The sequence below is a fragment of the Theobroma cacao genome, chromosome 1 (genome assembly GCF_053813885.1).
Source record: "Theobroma cacao isolate CCN51 chromosome 1, ASM5381388v1, whole genome shotgun sequence".
NCBI classification, from domain to species: domain Eukaryota; kingdom Viridiplantae; phylum Streptophyta; class Magnoliopsida; order Malvales; family Malvaceae; genus Theobroma; species Theobroma cacao.
The window spans coordinates 15,722,025-15,742,596 of record NC_142639.1 but is presented as its reverse complement, the minus strand read 5'-3'; the positions used below and the strand labels follow the sequence as shown (position 1 = coordinate 15,742,596).

Here is a 20,572-nt window from a genome sequence, read left to right as displayed (position 1 = left end):
ATAAATATTGTCGAAAGAATGTTCATTTTTGATAGTGTTTGTGATTACCCAAAAAAAAAATCTTTGTGATCGATATGCATATCATACTCCTAAATAAACCACAAATCTTGCCTTACTCTTTTTCTATCCAACACTAAACACCTAGAAAACAGAAAAAAAAGACCTTTTTATTTTAAATCTCAAGTGTTTTAGCATTGGTTAAAAATTAAAAGTCAAAACCTAGAATCACTAGATAATAAGACAAAACGGAATAAACCTGCAAAAGTGTAAATTTTCAGCCTCCCAAAAGGCTAATTCAGAGGCCTGGAGGGCATACTTGTAATAATGAATCTAGACGAACCCAAAGCCCCAAACTATCTCCCCAAGTAAGCCTCCAACCATAAAATTCCCAATTAAAAAACTCTGCTCATGTTACAAAACACAAACACAAAGCTAGACTAATGCCCCCTTCAAACCATGGCACTTCCCTAATAAGTCTCAAGTCAAACACTCCTCTAAGATTTTTGTTAAGGCTAATGTTTTTTTTTTCCTTTCGAAAATCCTATACCATTAACATTTTCTCGCTGATTCTTCGTTAGTATCTCATTTTTCTATTTCCCTAGTCTTCCCATGGTTGAAGAAAACTTCTTTGTCTTCTTGGGTGACAAAGAACATGATGACGTATTGAAACTCATCAACCGCGTAAAGGATGTGGACAAAAAGAACTCATCTCTGGTGGAGAAAGTGTAAAAAGAAACCAAGGAAGAGAAAAAGATGGCTCACCTGATTTCTTCTTATATGTGGGCCAAGCACCTCATTCTTCCTAGCCATGGTATTTATATGCTCAACTTTCGTTGTTAATTTATTCTTTGGAATCAAGCATTATACATTGCATATTTGACATTGCAATTTTATGTTTGGTCGGAGACTATCATGACATAATGGGTCTATGTCGTGGTTCTCTTTGCAAAGCATTTTATAAATGTTTTCTCTTGGCAAAACTATCATGACCCATTGTGTTGAATAGTTTCTCTCATTTACATTGATTTTCTGCTTGTAATTTATTGTTAAACTAGTATGCCAATATCCTTGATCAATTTTTTTTCAAAATAAGTTCCTTATTAGTTTGAAGATCTTTCATTGAATCATTTTATTCGCAAGAAGAAAGAGAGAGAGAGAAAGCAGAGGTTGAAGCCAAAAAATGCATATATATTGGCAGTTGCTTGCCTTCATATGTGGAGATGTGCATGCTATGTTAAAACTCTTGTTTTACACATGTTTTAACAATTAGAACAAATGTTAATCTTCTTTGATAAGTGTTCATATTTCACTTGTACTATAAAGCTTGGTATTAACACCACAAGAAAACAAATTTTTTCTGACGAAAAAAATTCCGTTGGAAATTTTTGTTGGAAATTTTCAACGGATTTCTAACAAAAAAATGTTGTTATTTTGTTTGACAGATTTTCAACAAATTTCCAATGAAAATATAATAACGGAATATTTCTGTTGAAAATCCGTTGGAAAATTTTTTTGAACCAAAACAATTTCTCCCACCAAATTTTCAGACGGAATTTCTAATGGATTTCCGTTAGAATTTTCCAACGGAAAATTATCCGCTGGAAATCCATCAGAAAGTTTAAGGACCCAAAAAATTTGAAAGCCCATTAAAGTTTCCAACGAAATTTTTTGTTGGAAAAAGCTGTTAGCAACGGAAATTTTCCAATGGAACATTCCGTTGGAAATAGTAAAAGTGCACTTTTTGTCTTCAAATATTTTAAACTTTTTATAAATTTTATTAAACCTTTATAAAAAAATAGATATTAATGAAAACAAATATATACATACTTAAGTTTATAATATTTAAATGTTTAAATATGTTTTCCTTTGCTTATTTTTTTACATTTTTGAAAATTTTATTGAATCATAAATTATAAATTAATAATTTCAAATTCATTAATTTTATAACATTAAAAATTGATAAAAAGAACAAAATAAAATTTTTAATTTTATAAAAATACATGATAAGATATAATAATAAATTAATCAAAAAATAATAATACTTTATGTACGTTTTAATATTAATTAGTTAATATATATAAATTAAGAAGATAGATATATAATAAACTTATTAATATAATATATTTAAAATATATTAATTTATTATATCTATGTATACAAATTAGAATCATAACTATGGAATATATATATATATATATATATATATATATAAACTTGCATTATTCATAAAAAAAAAAACCTATTGTATTAATATGAAACTACAAGTTATATTCTTTAATTGATATAACTTTATAAGTTAATATATACATGTATGTATATGAGATATTAAAATATCATACATATATATATTAATATGTTTTATATGTAAGCTTATAGTAAATTTTATTTATATGATTATAGTTATTAATTTTATTAGTTATTATCATACTTTTTATAAAATTATATTAATAAGTAATTATACAAATTTTGTAATATATATCAAATTATAACATATAATTTGTGTCATTCATATATATATATATATAATAAATTTAGTAATATAACATTATGTTTTATATTAAATAATATAAAAAATTTAATTTATTAATAAAATTTAAAATATTTAAATTTGTTTTACTACAAAAACTTGAAACTGTGATCAAATTAAGAATTAGTTAACTTTAACCAAGTCTACCACCCATACAAACCGATTTCGATTTTAAAACTCCCCAACTTAATTTTAAAAGAAACCAAACCCATATAACAGTAACTCAAATCCCTAACATATTCGTCTATCACTTTCCTTAAATCTATCACTTTGCTTCCTCTTCTTCTGCCGAGACCAGAGGCTGTTTACTGCCCTTCTCCGTGCGTCGCCCACTTTCCTCAAATCTCTCTTCTTGTGCCGAGACCAGAGGCTGTTTGCTGCCCTTCTCCGTGCGTCGCTCACTTTCCCGAAATTAAGTCTTTTTGTGCCAAGACCAGAGGCTGTTTGTTGCCCTTCTTCGTGCGTCCTCACTTTCCCAAAATCGAGTCTTCTTGTGCTGAGACCAGAGGTTGTTTGCTGCCCTTCTCTGTGCGTCGTTCACTTTACCCAAATCGAGTCTACTTTGCTTCCCTTTCTTGTGCCGAGACCAGAGGCTTTTTGCTGCAAATCTTTGTGCGTCGCTCACTTAATTGTGTTGTTTTGTTGCGTTTGCTGCAAATCTCTGTTTGCTGTGTTGTTTTTTTACCAATCTGTGTTAGCAATTTACTGATTCTTGTGTGTGAGATTTTTGTAAAATTTTTGCTGTTGCTGTTTGAGTTTCGTTGGTCTGCTGCTGTGGTAGGTTCTGGAGTCTTGGTTTGGAAATGGCTTTTCACCCAGGATTGATCTTGACTTTAGTCTTTGGCGAGTTGTTGCTTTACTTTTTCTGGGATTATTTGCTGCACTTGAAGCTTGGTAACTGCCTGATTTTGATTGCTTAAGGCTGCTACTGGTCATTTTGTTTTATACAGTTTATTGTGAGTTGGTTGCGGTGGGATGAGTGTTTTGACTCTTTGTCTTTTTTGTTTCCATTCGGAGTCGTTGTGTTGATCCCATTTGCAACTTGAGGTTTATTGCTCTGGGTTCTTTTGTATATCACAAGTAACAGGCTTTATAGGGGGTTCTTCTCCCTTGTTTTGTGTTTCTTGCTCACTACCGCATGCCTGGTAGTTTTGTAAAGGAATTGCTAATAAATAATTCTTTCCTTGCCTTTCAAAAAAAAAAAAAATGTGTTGAACATATTATTTATTCAGAGTTTAGAAGTTACCCGTCCCTTTTGAAACCAGGTTTTGTCTTCTAATACATATTCATTGATATATACGTATGAATTGGGAGTTTTCTAGGATTAATTACTCTGTAATTAGTCAGCAAGAGTGCAATTAATGGATCAAGTTTATGATTTAGGGTTAATTTGAAAACATTTTTAATAAGAAAAATTTTTGCTGATGCTACAATAAAATAAGCCAATACAGCTAACAATCGCTGAACCAATAAGCTCTTTTCTTCTTCTTTTCAGGAAGTATCATCTTGCTGTAACAAGCTCTTTCCGTCTTCTTTTCATTCTCTTAAAGTGTGAGTACTTTGCTGACTTGATTCGTTATTGTCTAGCTAGCTTTTATACATAACAAGATTGTAGTGAAGCAATTATCAATTTTCATGAAAATATGAAGTCTAAGCTTAAATATTGCTTTCTTTCCTCATGTAAATCTCTTTTAGCAGAAAGCTAGAGAAGTTTGCTGGTTAAATCACTTTCTGGGTTGTGTTCTCTCATCTCTGCATCTTTTACTGTTATTGTCAACATCTTCCAACATTGTTTGTCACTGTCACTCAGCACAGGTACTTTTTACCCTCCCATTATTTTTACTTTCCATAAATAGTAAGAATTGATTGCTTATTTACCTTTTAGCCATGATCGAAGAGATGTACTAGAGCCAAACGTGTTGTCTCCATGATAATCAAAGAAGACTTGAGACTTTTTAGTTTCGTATTCATTAATTGGTCAAGTCATGAGTAATGCTGGTCACTTCCCTTAAACCTGCTTTGAATTGAAGAAGATATAAATCAAATAAAATATGAAAAAATTAAAAATTATATATATAAGTTTAAAAAAATGTACTATTTACTCTTTCTTTAGGTTTGGCATTTACTTTTGTATCTAAATATTTATTATTTTTTAAAAATAAATAATAAACATATCAAAAGTTCTTACTTTAAAAACATAATTATTCCTTTCCAATGTTGAATTTCATTTTTTTATCATAAAAAACTAATCATGACTTGGGGTCCAATTCATAGTTCTTAATTTTTATCCAAAAGGAAAAGCAAAAGAGTTTTGGCCATTTCTTAGTCACTTGGTTTTATAGGATTTTGTACTCATTAATACATAGAAAAGCTTGTGAATATGAATTTATCTACTCATTTATAAAGTTACACTTATATAGCGTCTTGTTTTTTTTGTTTTTATTCTTGTATGGAATCATTTTTACTATCCTAACATGTTATTATTTTTTAAAATTTATATTTAAAATGTTTAACTTAGTTTTTCATATTGGAATGTAGTTGTTAACAAATTTTATTTTAAACAACAGTGGAAATTACTCTTGACTATTATATTCTATGACACTTGAGATTACAAAATGATAGAAGATCGATCTTGGATGTACCGTTGCTTAACTTCTGATGGATTCATTACAGATGAATTTGTAAATGGAGTTAATGAATTCATTTATTTTGCACGTTCTAACTCTACATTTATGTGGGAGAATAAAATCAAATGCCCTTGCTTTCGATGTAGTAACAACAAGTTTCTAAATTCCGATAAGGTGGTAGAGCACATCCTTAAAAATGGTTTTACTGGTGCTTACACAATTTGGAGTTTACATAGGGAACATGATGTTAGACAATCATCAAGAAGTAGAGATAGAGTTGAACCATATGCTAGAAATGAGGAACATGGGGAATATGAAAAACTCACATATGAAGTGGAAATAGAAAATCTATATACTAGAATGGTTAAAGATGCTATGGGTCCGGAAATTGCTTCCAATTATAGTCACGATAATCAGTCAAGGTTTGTGGAAGAAGATCCAAATCCAAAAGCAACTAGCTTTTACTCTTTGTTAAGTAATGCAGACCAACCTTTGTGGTCAGGTTGCACAAAGCAGACAACGTTTTTAGCTGTATCGTAACTTTTAAATGTTAAGTCAGAGTTTAATTTGAATGAATCATGTTTTGATCAGTTGTTGGATAGAATAAAAAATATATTGCCATCAGATGAAACTTTACTTACTGACTTTTATAGAATGAAAAAAAAGGTAGCAAAACTTGGACTGGGATATATCAAAATTCATGCTTGCAAAAACAATTGCATGTTATTTTATGAGAAAACTGCTAATTTTGAGCATTGTATGATATGTGGGCATCCTCGGTATAAATTAAGAAAATCAAGTATGAAAAGGCAAAAGAAAATACCTTACGCGATTTTGCATTACTTGCCACTTATATCCAAGCTTCAAAGGTTTTATATGTCATGCAAAATTGCTGAACATGTGATGTGGCATGCGTAAAATCAAAGTGATGATGGAGTTCTCAAACATCCTGTTGATGGTGAGGCTTGGCAACAATTCAACCACACACATGAGTTATTTGCAATGGAACTTCGAAATGTCAAACTAAGGTTATGTGCTGATGGTTTCAATCCTTTTGGACTGATTGTGAAACCTTATTCTATTTGGCCAATAATGCTTTGTGTGTACAATTTGCCCCCATGAATGTGTATGAAACAATAATATATATTTCTTAATATGATTATTTCAGGGAAAAAATTCAAGTCAAAACATAGATGTTTTCTTAAGGCTTTTGATAGATGAGTTGAAAGTATTATGGACCCAGAGCGTTGTCACGTGTAATGCATATAGGAAACAAAATTTTCATACGAAGGCAGCATTATTATGGATAATTAATGATTTTTCTACTTACGGTATGTGATCAGGGTGGAGTACTCATGGACGATTATCATGTTCTTATTGCATGAAATATTCTAAATCTTTCATATCGGATCATGGTAGGAAACCTTGTTTTTCTTATTGTCATCGATAATTTTTGCGACCTAATCATCATTTTAGGAGGTAGAGAGACAAATTTATTAAAAAAAAAGTTGAGCATGACTTACCATTTCTTCGATTATCATGTGAGGAAATATTATCACGTTTGAATTCGCTTCCTCATCTCCCATTCGGAACAAAATGTGGTAAGCAGAAGATTTCGGGTTATGGTGTAAGTCATAATTGGGTGAAGAAGAGTATATTTTGAGATCTACTTTATTAGCATATGCTTCTTATTTGTTATAATCTAGATGTGATGCATATTGAACATAATGTATTGGAGAATATATTCAACATAATGATGGATGCTAAGGGAAAAACGAAAGACAACTTATAGGCACAACAAGATTTGAAGGTGTATTGCAAGCGGTCAGAATTAGAATTGGTGGAAAATAATGAAATAATTTTAAACCCTAAGGCTTTATACACCTTAAATAAGGAGAAAATAAAAAATGTTTGTGCTTGGGTGAAACAATTGAGATTACCTTATGGCTTTGCATCGAATATATTTCGATGTGTTAATGAGATTGATTGTAAATTTTATGGAATGAAAAGTCATAATTGTCATTTTTTTTACAACGATTGCTCCCAATTGTCTTTCATGATATGGTGCCTCACTCAATTTGGGATGCGATTACTGAGATATCTCACTTTTTTAGAGATTTGTGCGCAACTAAAATTCCTGTAGATCATATGGAAGCTTTGCAAGGAAAAATATGTGAAACTATATGCAAACTAGAAAGGATATTTCCTCCCAATTTCTTTAACTCTATGGAGCATTTGTCGATTCATTTGCCTTACGAGGCAAAAGTTGGTAGACCCGTACAGTTTTGATGGATGTATTCATTTGAGAGGTATTATAATTGTTATTTGTTTTTAAATAGTTTATTACAAGAATTTTAGGTACTGAATTATTAAGTTTGATGAATATTGTGAGTTTTAGATTTTTGCAACATTTGAAAAAAAAAGTAAATAATCGAGCCCTTGGTGAAGGATCTATATGTGAGGCTTATATTATCGAGAAAATCTCCTTGTTTTGCTCATGGTATTTTGAACCAACTGTGCAAACAAAATTAAATCGAGTGTCACGTAATGATGATGGGGGAGACGTGGACTCTCTTGGTCGTCTTTCAATTTTCACTCATTTTAGGTGAGCTTTTGACCCATTAGATAAATCCCGACTTTTAGATGAGGATGAGTTTTATACTATTGAGCTATATGTTTTAATGAATTGTGAAGAGATGTTCTCATATATTAAGTAAGTACCATTCTACCATAAACTCAAATGATTGATTATAAGAATGAACTTAATCTGTAAATTGTGGATATGATGATAGGATATTTGATGAAATGGTAAAGAGAGATGTTGTGCATATATCGAAAGATGAATTGGAGAAAGTACGGGATGCAAGATTCATGAAATGGTTTAAATATTATGTAGATTTATGTAAATTAGAAGTGAATTTTTAATAACATCGAGGCATTAATTATGTAATTAATAATATTTTATCTTATATGTCATGTTCGTAAGTTACCAAACATAAGGATGAAATTGACCTACATTTACTGGAAATCTCTTATGGTCCAGGACGTATGATAAGGTGTTACGAAGGATACTTTGTAAATAGTTTCAAGTTTTACACCTTAGATTACGGACAAAATCATAAGACAATGAATAGTGGAGTCTACATAAAAGGGAGTTTTTACAACAATTATGAACGTGACTTTTATGGTATTTTAGTGGATATAATCGAGTTGGAGTATTTTGGTATTGGAAATAGAGTTGTGCTATTTAAATGTCATTGGTTTGATACTGAAAAAGGTATTAAGGTAGATCTTTTGCATGGTCATGTTAAAATTGAATACAACTCAATACTTGCAACTAATGAACCATTTATTTTAGCTGCACAAGCTCACCAAGTTTATTATAGTAGTTATCCATCAAGCAGAAAAGATCGTCGTAATTGGTAAGTAGTATTTAAAACAAAAGCTAGGAGTAGAGTTCACATTCCTAGTAGTGGAGATAGAGAAAATCAAATTGATTTGAATAAAGAAGTGTACCAAGAAGATGTGTCTATTTCAATTAATGGTACTTTATTGGAAGAACTTGATAACTTTTCAATTTTAGAAAGTGGTGATTATGAATAGGTTAATCTTTTGATTGAGGATGAAGAATATGACATGTAAAGAGATGAAGCTGAAGAAAATGACATGGAAAGAGATGAAAATGAAGATGAAGATGAACTTGAAGATGACGACTACGAAACTTTTAGTGATGATAGTGATAAGAATGAAGAATATGAGTTTGCTTATTCTAAAAGTGATTGATGATGGTAGACATATATGATATTGGTTTTATATTTTTTGTTATATAGTTGTTTAACATTAATTTTATAATATTAAAAGATCTTGACATGTTAAAAAATTATAAATTATAGTTTATGTTTATAAATGTTGAAATGAATACCATATAATGGCATCTTTTATTGTAAAAATGATTAGGAATTACTTCTGATTGTTGTAAATTGATGACTTTTATACTTTGTTTCAATTTTATTTAATAAAATTTGTGTATGAATTTTAGAAAGTTTCTTATTTCAGGAACGACGGTTAAAGGGAAGCATTCAAAATCGAGACTTAGATCAACAAATTCCTATAGAAGTATGTCTTTGCCTACAAATGCTAGTGCGTTTATTGATCTATCTATTCAACCACAGATGCAGCAGGTCAATAATGATGTGCCATTTGAGCCACTTTCTTTGTTTGGTGCATCTACAGAGCAAGTAGAAAATGAGACATCTACTCACGATTCTTGTAAATCCCCATCTATTGATTTAGGTGCAAGTGTAGATGATACAACCTCAAGGTCAAGGGATAGAGGGCCTGGTGTAGGATTACAGACTCTTGTAAATCCATCCGACAAATTGCGTATAACTCCTATTGGGGAGAGATATGTTATCTTGTATTATAATGAAATTGTTATATTTGTTAAGAATTTTAATATATCAAAATTTTCTTTTATATTCTACAAGTACTTTTTTTCAGCAAGGGGTCATAGCTACAATAACAAGGATTATAAAAAAATCATTTCCATGGTCCATGGTTGACATGGAGGAAAGTCCCTAATGATGTAAAGGAGTTAATGTTTAAAAAATTTCAGGTATTATGTTTGTTATTCAATTAAATTATAACCTTATGTTTTCAATTAATTTGTATTAATTTTTTTAGTTACTCTATTATTTTGATGTAGGAAAAATGTGTTTGGTCTACAAATCAAGATGTTTTGGTTCGACGAATATAAGATAAAATTTTTTTCGATTGGTTAAGAGATATGCTTTCAGAAGAAATGAATAAAGCAATGACAGAAGCCAAAACAAACAACATTAGGGATTGCAAAGGCATGTCAAGGGAATGGATCACAAATGAAATCTGGGATGCCCTTATCGATACGGTATGTGGTACAAAAAAATGGCAAAACAAATCAAGAAAAGTAAGGTAAAATCGTTTAACGTCAAAAAAAGGAAGCAATCCAAAGCACACTGACGATTCAGTTCCATTTGTTGTTCATACAAAAAGGATGGTATGAATTAATCTTACTTCGCATTTATATGTATGGTTTTCTTTCAAAATAAATTTAAATTGTATATTTAGTAGTTTGACTTTGGTTTTTCCTTACATGTTATTTATATATATCGATTATGAATGAGTATATATAGTTGTAAATAAATGCAAGCAATTGAGATGAAATGAGATGTTAGCTTTTTGGAAGTGTTCAACTGCACTCATAAGCGTTCAGGGGATCATGGTAATTTTATAGATAACAAGTCTAAGTTTACGAGTGTACGTACAAAATTGATTAATTTTTACTTCAAAGATGACGATCTAGTTGAATAATAATCTTATTTAATTTTTTATATAGGAAATGTATAATTTTGTATTATCGCAGATGTATGGTGAGGATTCATCTTCTCAGCCAGAATTCGATGCACATGCTTGGACTGCAACAATTGGAGGGATGGAGACTACACGCACTCACATGTATGGGTTTGGTACTCGGGTGCCTATTACAGCTTTACTTACTAAAACACATAGCAATGTAGCAACATCTGAGTCTGCGTGTGGCCCTATCAACTCAAATGCTACCAGTCCCGCAATTGCATTAGGAGAAAAAATGAAAAATCTTTCAGAAAACTTGGGTAAGATACGTGAGGAAATACATGAAGAAATTAAGAATACAATGGCGGAAAGTATGAGTGAATTTATGGCACATATGGAAATCATGATCATGACTAATGCGCTTTTAAAACTAGGAAATGCGGGACCTTCAAGCTCAAATTTTGACAAGTAAGCTACAACATTTGATTATATGATGTCTCTTTTTCACTACTACACTAGGATACTTTTTAGTATAGCTATTTAATAACATATTTAGCTTTATATTCATATGTGTTTAACATTTGTAGATATTGTGTATTTATGATAATTTTTAATTGTATGAATTTGACTTTGAATCTCGATTTTTAATGTGTGTTTTTTTTATATATTTTGAAAGTCAATTGTGGATGTCAATTGATAATTATTACAAAAATTTTAATTCATAATTTTTGTTGGAAAAGCATTATTAACAGGATATGCAAATTTTTTTACTAAATGTATTTCTGTTGGAAATGCGTTTCCAACAAAAACGTCTGTTGAAAATTTCCAACGAAATTCTTCGTTAGGAATACTTTTTCAATGGAATTTTCTATCGAAAATGGTTTGTCAATAAAAAATTTCGCTAGAAATTTGCAACTTTTTTTTCCATTGTAAAAGCATTTCCAACGAAATTTCGTTGGAAATTCATTTATAACGGAGTTTTTCGTTGAAATTTATTTTTTAACGAAATCACAATAGGATAGCCAATAGAAAGCAAATTTTTTCCAATGAAATTTTTCGTTGGAAATTTCCAACAAAAAGTATTACCGACGAGATTTTTACTGATGAAATTTTCAACAAATTTTTTTGTTAAAAATTCGTTGGAAAAAGGTATTTTCAACGGAAATTAAACTTTTTCCAAGGGAAAATTCCATTGGAAAAAGCTTGTTTTTTGGTAGTGTAAGGCATGAATTGCTATTGATGTTTCACTTTAGATTAAAAAAAAGGTTTTCCTTGTTCTTAGAACCTCCACAATAGAGCCTTCCCATACTCAAAGGCTTGCTCTATATCATCAAAATCAACATGGTATCAGAGCTTCTATAAGCTCTCAAGGGACCTAAAACACAGAAACATATCCTTTAGAAAGCCTTTCTCAACAGTTGATAGTAACATGTTTAGTGAAAAAAAACTTACTCGATGGCAACTTTTACCACTACTACCCATCCAACTCCACCTACCTTTAATGGAGATAATTTTTCCTCCTGGTTGGTAAAACTGAAAGCCTATTTGAGGCTTACAATCTTTGGGATGTAGTTGAGATAGGGTATGAACCTCCGTATGAACCTCCTGTCTCTCAAAGACAATGCAGGCCTAGCTCATGTAAAACGACATGAAGAGGAAGTGGCCTAATGTTTCAGAGCTCTATCATTCATTCAAGCTTGTGTTAGAGAAGCTGTGTTTGCAAGAATAATGGCTTATGAAACAGCAAAGGAGGCCTGAGATACACTCCAAGAAGAATTCCAGTGGTCTGACAATACCAGGCAATTAAGGATATTCAATCTTACGAGGGAATTCGAGATCATCAGAATGAAGGACTCTAAAACAGTAAACGACTAGATCAACAACTTTACTAAGATAGTTAATCAAGTCAGGCTGCTTGGTGAAAAGATTCTAGAAAGTAGAATGGTACAAAAAGTTCTTTGTTTCTCTGCCAGAAAGGTTCGAGCCTACAATCTTTTCATTAGAAGGGTCCAAAAACGTAGCTAAGCTCGCCTTAAATGATGTGATAAATGCACTACAAGCAACAAATTCTAGGCGAGCTATGAGAGCTAGTAACAGTTTAGAGCATGCAATGCTAGCAAGACAGAAAGGAAAAACAAGCGACGTACAAGTCAGAGAAAGATGCCAAAAGATCAAAAAGGAAGAAAGGGTTATCAAGGCAACAGGCCTCAAAATAAAAAAGACAAATTTCCTACATGCAGCGACTGTAAGAAAAGAAACCATGTAGAAGCTAAATGTTGGTTTAGACCAAGCGCCAAGTGCAAAATCTGCAACCAGCAACCGAATTCTGAGGAGGATTCGGGAAAAACTGTCTATTGGAATAAGAATGATGACATGAATAAAACGAAGGATCTTGCTGGAGAACAAGCAGTTAAAAGCGAAGTGGAAGAGTATGCCTTCTTAATACAGGTCTAAACTCATTTAGTTTATGGGAACCTCAGCTATGCATATATCATTTCCCTGCTGTCAAATTTTCTTGGGTAACTTCTGTTTGTTATCTAAACGTATAGGAATCTTCATGTGACTACTGAGGGACAAGAAGATGCTCACTCTGAAAAGAAGTCCATTGAAGGAGATGGTGGTGTTAAATCTGGAAAGAAGAACAAGAAGACAGTAACTCAAGATAATGTTGAGAAGAAAGGTGATAAGAAGGACGACAAGAAGGACAATGTACTGCTACAGTTATTGAGGATTGTTCGGATTAAAGGCAATTCGTCACTCTTAATAAATTTACTGGTTGTCGCATTGCTTTTGATTTTGGGGTTAATGACTCTTGAAGTATATGATGAAAAGAAGAAGCTTGAAGATAGGAACACTTTAGAAGCTTCCAAAAGGCCTGAAGAGAGGAAAGTTGAAGACGAGGATCTTGAGTCCATGCAACCTATTGGGAAAAAAAAAAAAGGACAGCCAGCTTGTGAGTAAAGGAGTTTGTAATTTTAGTTCATTTTCGATTGAATATATATATATATATTTAATTGACTACTTTCCAGAAATCTGAAAAAGCTTAAGAAGAAAGATAATATTAAGGAAGAGAAAGCTCGTAAGGTAATGTATAAGTCACCTGGCTTTCTTTATCAATTTTTATATCAAATAAAAAATCCCAAAAATCTCTGATCTGCAGCTGTTCCTTGCAGACATTAAGCATTAATGAATTCTTAAAACTAACCGAAGGTGAGACTCCTCATTTAAGGCAGAGGCAGAAGGGTGACAGACCTTACGGCAGGCATGACATAGAGAGGCCCAGTAGCAAGGGTAATGGAATGAGACAAAATGGCAGGCATGACGGAAGGAGGCCTCATGGCCAAGGCAATCGGCAGAGGCCTTCAAGTTCTAGTAAGGGTGATGAGGAGGGGCGCAATGAAAGGTTCGTTGATGAGAGGCCCAAACACCAGCGCGATTCTGAGAGGCCTGCCGGCCATGGACGTGCTACTGGGCTTCTCTTGATCCACCCCCTCCTAGTCCTAGCTTTGACTATGAGCACCATCAATTTCCCGCTTTGAGAGAACACGGAAAAGCTTATAGACATTAATGCTTGTAGATGAATTTTTCTAATTATAATTATGAGATTTTGACTTTCTTCAGCAGTAGCTTTCTTCACATTATGCTCTTATTTAGACAGGGGCTCAGCTGATTCATTCATTTTTCGTGGTTTGTTTTAGAGCCATTTCAGATTCTCTCTTCTTTTTCTACTTGTGTGGTTGCCTGCATTCAACATCCTCTCTGGTCGGGCATGCATACAGCATACGCATACAAGTGTCATAAACTGTTAAAAGATAAAGCAAAAAAAGCCAACACTGTCATCAGAGAAAACAAACTAATAAGCGTAGCAGTCAGGCAACTTCCTTATCAATGCGATGGCTCAGTATTCTATCAGAAATTCTCGCACGTGCTTCAGCTTGATTCATAGGGTAAACGGTGTTGTTAATCTCATCCATTAGAATTGAGGTGAGAGGCAAGGCTACAAAGAAGCGCAGATAAACTAACTCTTTCCAGGGTAAATTATCAAAGTGGTTATTAGTGCTGATAATAATGAAAGGATTGCTGTCTTGATGTGTCGGCATAGATAATTACAACCATGGAAAAGAATTTTGTTAGCACACGGTCTCGGCTTGACTGAGCCAACAAATCTTATTACACAGCATGTGACATCCAAATCTTTGTTTTTAGTGAAAATGGTGAGAAATGACTTTCGTACTAAGGTCACTTCAAAAATAACCGTCACTATAATTTTAACTGTTTTTAAATAATTTTTGACAGGGTTTGACAAGAATACCCTTTAAACTAATTAATCCAAATGAAGACGCATCTCGATTTCTTTCTTTCTACTCTCCCGCTATTCAACTAAAAATTTCAAAATTAAATCTCGATTTAGCTATCCCTCCGTCCAGCTCTCCAACAGCATCGGGGTATATATCTCACCGTTTAGCTCTCCAACCCCATCGAGGTCTATATCGGCAGCCAACTTTCTCACTATCCCAAAGTGCAGAGATGACATCAAGGTATTTGTTATGAGTTCTTGGGTTTATTTAGGATTATTCATAGAACGTAAAAGTTGATGGGTAAATTATATGAGTTTGGAAACTTAAATCTAGCTAGGAATAGCGAAATCAATCAGTTCATAGGCGATGCGTGAATATTTGTTAAGCATTGCGTCATTGGATATTAGGGTGTGTGACTGGATATTAGGAATCGTAACCTGTTTATTTGGCATTAGGTGCATGAATATTATGTGACTGAATATTTGTTGAGCATTGCGTGACTTGTTTATAGGCATTACGTGACTGAATATTTGTTGAATATTACGTGACTTGTTTATAGGCATTACGTGACTGAATATTTGTTAAGCATTGCATGACTTGTTTATAGGCATTACATGACTGAATATTACGTGACTGAATATTTGTTGAGCATTGCATGACTTATTTTTAGGCATTGCGTGACTTTATCTACCTAATGTTGAAGGTGATTATGTACTAATTCAGCCCCCTTAATAACAAATTCTATAAAATTAGAAATAGGCTAAAGCTATTTGATAAACTGTTTAACAAAATAAATTATATAAACTATAATTTCGGTTAAAATTACCATAAAGGATATTGAGTGTTATCTTCAATCACCTAATAATCTATAATGCAATGCTTGAAGTTTATATATAATTTCAGATGTTAAAATAAAAGAAATCAATAAAGAAACGGAACAATTTTCATACTTGTATAGTAGCAATAATATTAAATTTTGGTTGATCTACCAAGCAATCGGACCATGATGCTTAAATTTCAAAAAATGAAGAGAAAAAAGGAAACGATGTATATAACATTAAAATCCTTTTGATTAATGAAAAAGAGAGAAAACCTTTAAGCTGCTTGTTATCAAGAATTTCTCGAAAAATGATGTTTGGCCTAGCTTTTGCTTTTAAGAGGTAAATAAGATGAAATGCCAGGCCAAACAGGTACTTAATAACAAATTTAGCCCCCTTTAATTGCAAATATATAGGTGTAGAAAATGAGAGTCAACATTCATGCCTATAAATAAAGGGAACTATTAACCATTGAAATCAAATTCAATTATCTTAATCAATCTCAGATAATTGTAAAATGGCCTCCAAAGATCCAAGAGTCGAGAATGGGGAAGAGGTAGCCTCCGAAAAGGAGGAGATGCCCCTGAGGGAGTAACTGGAGATATTCCAGCAAGAGATACACGCCCTCATGAACAAGCTGATGGCCATGACTTTTGAACTGGTTGTTGACATCCTGGGCAACAACAAGATTCTAGCCGAGGTATATGAAATAGTAGATGAACTTAGGAAGAAATGAACTACGGTTCTTTTTTTTTTTTTTTGTATAATCTCTTTTTATTTTCGAGAATATAATTAATAAAATTTTAAGAATTTTCATTGAGCAGATATTTTCTTATGTCTTTTCTTATTTTTATTTTCTTCGTTTAAGTTATATCATGTTGAATAACTTCATGAATGGATGTTAGGCATTGCGTGAATTGTGCAATGCATATCTTCTGTTGAGACATTATGTGAGTGGTTTGTATGTATATGGGATAGAGTACATATGGTGACGTGTTGTTATGTATTGCGTGATGTTGGGGCAGTACGTGGATGGTTATGTTGGCATAACATGAGTGGATATTAGGCATCAAGTGACTTATTCTTAAGTATAGCGAGACTGGAGGTGCGTGACTGACTTGTGCAATTTATCTCTTCTTTTAAGGCTTTTGGTCACTAGTTTTTGAAGTTTTCGTGATTGGTTTTTATATATTGCGTGACCTGTTGTTATGTATTGCGTGACATTGGGCCATTACGGAACTGGTTATGTTGGCATAACGTGAGTGGATATTAGGAATCAAGTGACTTATTATTAGGTATAGCGAGACTGTCGGTACGTGACTGACTTGTGTAATTCATGTTTTGTTTTGAGGCTTTTGTTTAGTAGTTTTTTAGTCATTACATAACTGGTTTTTATATATTGTGTGACCTATTGTTATATATTGCGAGACTGGTGGCACATGACTTATGTAATTCACCTCTTGTTTTTGGGCTTTTGTTCACTAGATTTTAGGCATTGCATGAATGTGTATTAGACATTGCGCCACTTAATTTCTGTTAAATTTCAGCTGTCAGCCAGATGTGACTTAGGTAGGCATTGCGTAAGTGGTTTCTATGCATTGAGGGGTAATTTTTGATAAATTGACTGATTATGACACTTATTTTCTGTTAAATTTCAGCAACCAAACAAATGTGAAGCTTATGATTACATACGGTGGTCATTGGGTCGATGACATTCACAAGGGTGGTGAGACATGAGTGAGGGCTGTTGGGAGTGATTTGTCATTTTCAAGTCTAGTGAAGCTGGTTGAAGAGGTTGTTGGGGTCAACTCACATAATAATGAAATCGAGCTACATCCATCGCTCAGTCATGCCGTAGGGGTTTCGCGCATAGTTATTAGGGATGATGAAGATATAGCAAATATTCTGCAAGATGAGAGGACAGTTGTTGTGTTTGTGACAGTTAAGGCAAGAAATGCAAATGATATTCCATATGAACATGGTATCCAACATAATAATCACTTACAACATAATGTTAATTAATCTGACATACCACACCATACATTTCCTAACAAACAACCATGGCAATCACGTTTGATGTATCCTCATGAGTTTGAACAGCTCGGTACACACATGAGGTGTCTGCACAATTCCGATCGGAATGTGCATCGAACGAAATACTTGGTAATTTGCAACAAACACAACTGTCACTCAAAAATGCAGTGGGTCCATTATCATTCGCAAACAACACTATGATGGTTGTGAGTGATGACGATGCATCTGATCAGATTGAAGATGATGTTGAAGAGGACGACTAGGCGAATTGGAATGATGAGTTGCATGATGACTGTGAAGATGATTATGTTGGCAGACATGATGACTATTCAGAAGACGACAGGTTGAGCACACCGACATTCCTGATTGCAATAATACAAATGGCAGTACAGGTCATACCACAACTGTTGTGTAAGAAGAGGTTGAGTTGGACGACTATGCCACGACTATTGAATTAGAAGATGTTGAGGGTGCCGACCCTATTTATGAGAACGCCATCGCACTTGAGAACGGCATTCATTTGCTTGATGACAGTGATCAAGAGATGGTAAATACATGGGTGTCTCGTCAATGGATTATTCCCATGGTAGATATGATACCCTTCCAAACTGTTGGGAGTGAGGAATCCAGATCAATGGACAACCACTTATATCGTGAAAAAGTGTTTTCATCGAAGGCCGAATTAAAACGAGCTTTGAGCATGTTGGCACTAAAAGAACATATTGAGGTTAGAGTTAAAAAGTCATGTTACGCTCATTTTAAGGTTGGTTGTAAGGAGAAGGCATGCAAGTTTGCTTTGTGTGCAACGAAGTTGCCTGAGGGAGAATATTGGCAACTTCAAAAGTTCCAAAAGGTACACACATGTACTGTTGATGGTTTGCAATGTGGGTATCGAACTGGGAGCGCGAGGTTAATTGGTGAGCTTATCTCCACCAGGGTGTAAAGAAATTATGTAACCCTATTGAGACCAAAGGAAATTATGGAAGAGATGAATCGCAAGTGGGGATTGCAATGTCTATATGGTAAGGCCTGGCAAGCGAAAGAGTATGCAGAGAGTCTTGTATTCGGTCCCCCTAGAAGAGTCATTCAAACTCCTCCCCTTATATTTCCATATGTTGAAACGTGAAAATCTCGGTACTATCACGTGTGTCGCTACGGATGGGGAATAACAATTCAAATATTGTTTTTGGGTGTTCGGGTCATGTATTCGAGGGTTCAGTGCTGTAATACGGTCTGTAGTCGTTATCAATGCCAAACATCTGAATGGCAAATTCAAGAGTATTTTGTTTGTGGCGATATGCAAAGATGTGAATGGGTAGATTTATCCAGTTGCATTTGGCATTAGCCGCGTCAAAGACAAAGAGTCTTGGTCGTGGTTTCTTAACCAATTACGTCGTGCGATTGGTTGTCTTGAAAATGCAATGTTCATTTCTGATCAGCATCTTGGCATCAAGAATGCAGTTGAGAAAGTGTACAAGGACGCTCATCACAATCTATGAATTACCACTTAGGGAAAAACATTAACAATAGGTTCAAGCGCGAAGATGTTTCCATGATTTTCACCTGGGCCGTCAACTGCTATAGGCTCACCAATTTTAACAGACAAATGAATCAACTGAAACAGCTTTGCAAACCTGCTTATGATAGCCTTATGAGATTAGGCCCTGAGAGATGGGCACGTGCACAGTCACCAGTAAAGCGATACAAGATAATGACATCCAATATTGCAGAGTGTATTAACTCCTGTTTGAGGCATGTAAGAAAAATGCCAATAACGGTGTTGATCGAGTGCATCAAAGGCATGTTTCAATGTTGGTTCCATAACCGGCACAATGAGGCATTGATTTTAACCACGCCCCGTAGCCCTTAGGCTACTGATCTGTTGAACAGATGATTCAATGAAGTATGTCACTTTTTCATACAACCAATCGATAGAGTGAAGTTTTAAGTTATAAGCGAGACTAAGGACACAGTGGTCAACCTCTCCACCAAGACATGTTCATGCAGTGAGTTCCAGACTGATCTACTCTCCTGCACGCATGCCATGGCCGCAATAAGGTATGAACAATCATGTTTTGATATTTTGTGCATGATGAATTGAATTTTTACATTGTTCACCAATTGTGATTTCATTCCCTTGGCAGTAAATGCAAACGTGCAGCCATTGAATTCTGATTGGACTATTATAAGACTTGGTCTTGGGTGGAGGGATATGCAGTTCCCATTCGCTCGATTGGGCATCCTAGTGAGTAAGGCATCCCCTATGATGTTCAACAAATTGTCGTTTTGCCACCAATTTGGCTAGGTCAAGAGGGAAAACCTAAGAAGAAAAGGATTCCATTAACTAAGGAAGTTAGTGGACGACGTAGATGTTCACAATGCAAGAGCTATGGTCATAATAGGCAAAATTGCTGGACTCCGTTTGCAACTCCATCGACAAAATAGGAAACATCATCTACTCAGCCGACAGCTCGACGACGACAACCCAAGGCATGTGCAATTTACAGACAACTCGGGCACACACGAAACTGCTGTCCAATGCGAACTACAAACTCTAAGAACGTTATAGGTGTCGTACCTAAAGATAGTGGCCCTTCAGACATCAGTTGTTAGGGATTGTTTCAAACTGGCCATTGATATTTACATTGAATAATACTATTTGAACTTGAGTTTGATTGAGTCTAAAAATGATACTCTGACCAGTACAATGAAGAAAACTAAGTGGTGTGATTGGGGGACAAACAAATCTAAAACACAAGAAGTTGCAGCAGTTGTGTCTAGTACAACGAAGCAAAATTACTGGTGTGATTGGGGGACAAGCAAATCCAAAACACAAGATGTTGCAGCAATTGTGACCAATACAGCAGAGCAAAATAAGTGGTGTGATTGGGTGACAAGTAAATCTAAAACACAAGATTTTGCAACAGTTGTGACTAG

At 33.9% G+C, this 20,572-nt stretch overlaps 1 long non-coding RNA gene across 2 annotated transcripts; it reads left to right on the top strand.

The window, feature by feature from the left end:
* The first annotated feature begins 2,663 nt into the window (after positions 1 to 2,663).
* LOC18612673 (uncharacterized) lies at positions 2,664 to 9,630 on the top strand. 2 transcript variants are annotated; one of them, XR_016024195.1, is made up of 5 exons: positions 2,664 to 3,139; positions 4,023 to 4,078; positions 4,226 to 4,342; positions 7,269 to 7,463; positions 9,211 to 9,630. It is a non-coding gene; the product is annotated as an uncharacterized LOC18612673 (long non-coding RNA). The 2 variants fall into 2 exon arrangements; XR_016024194.1 differs by lacking the exon at positions 7,269 to 7,463 and having other exon boundaries at positions 2,670 to 3,139.
* Positions 9,631 to 20,572: the final 10,942 nt, after the last annotated feature.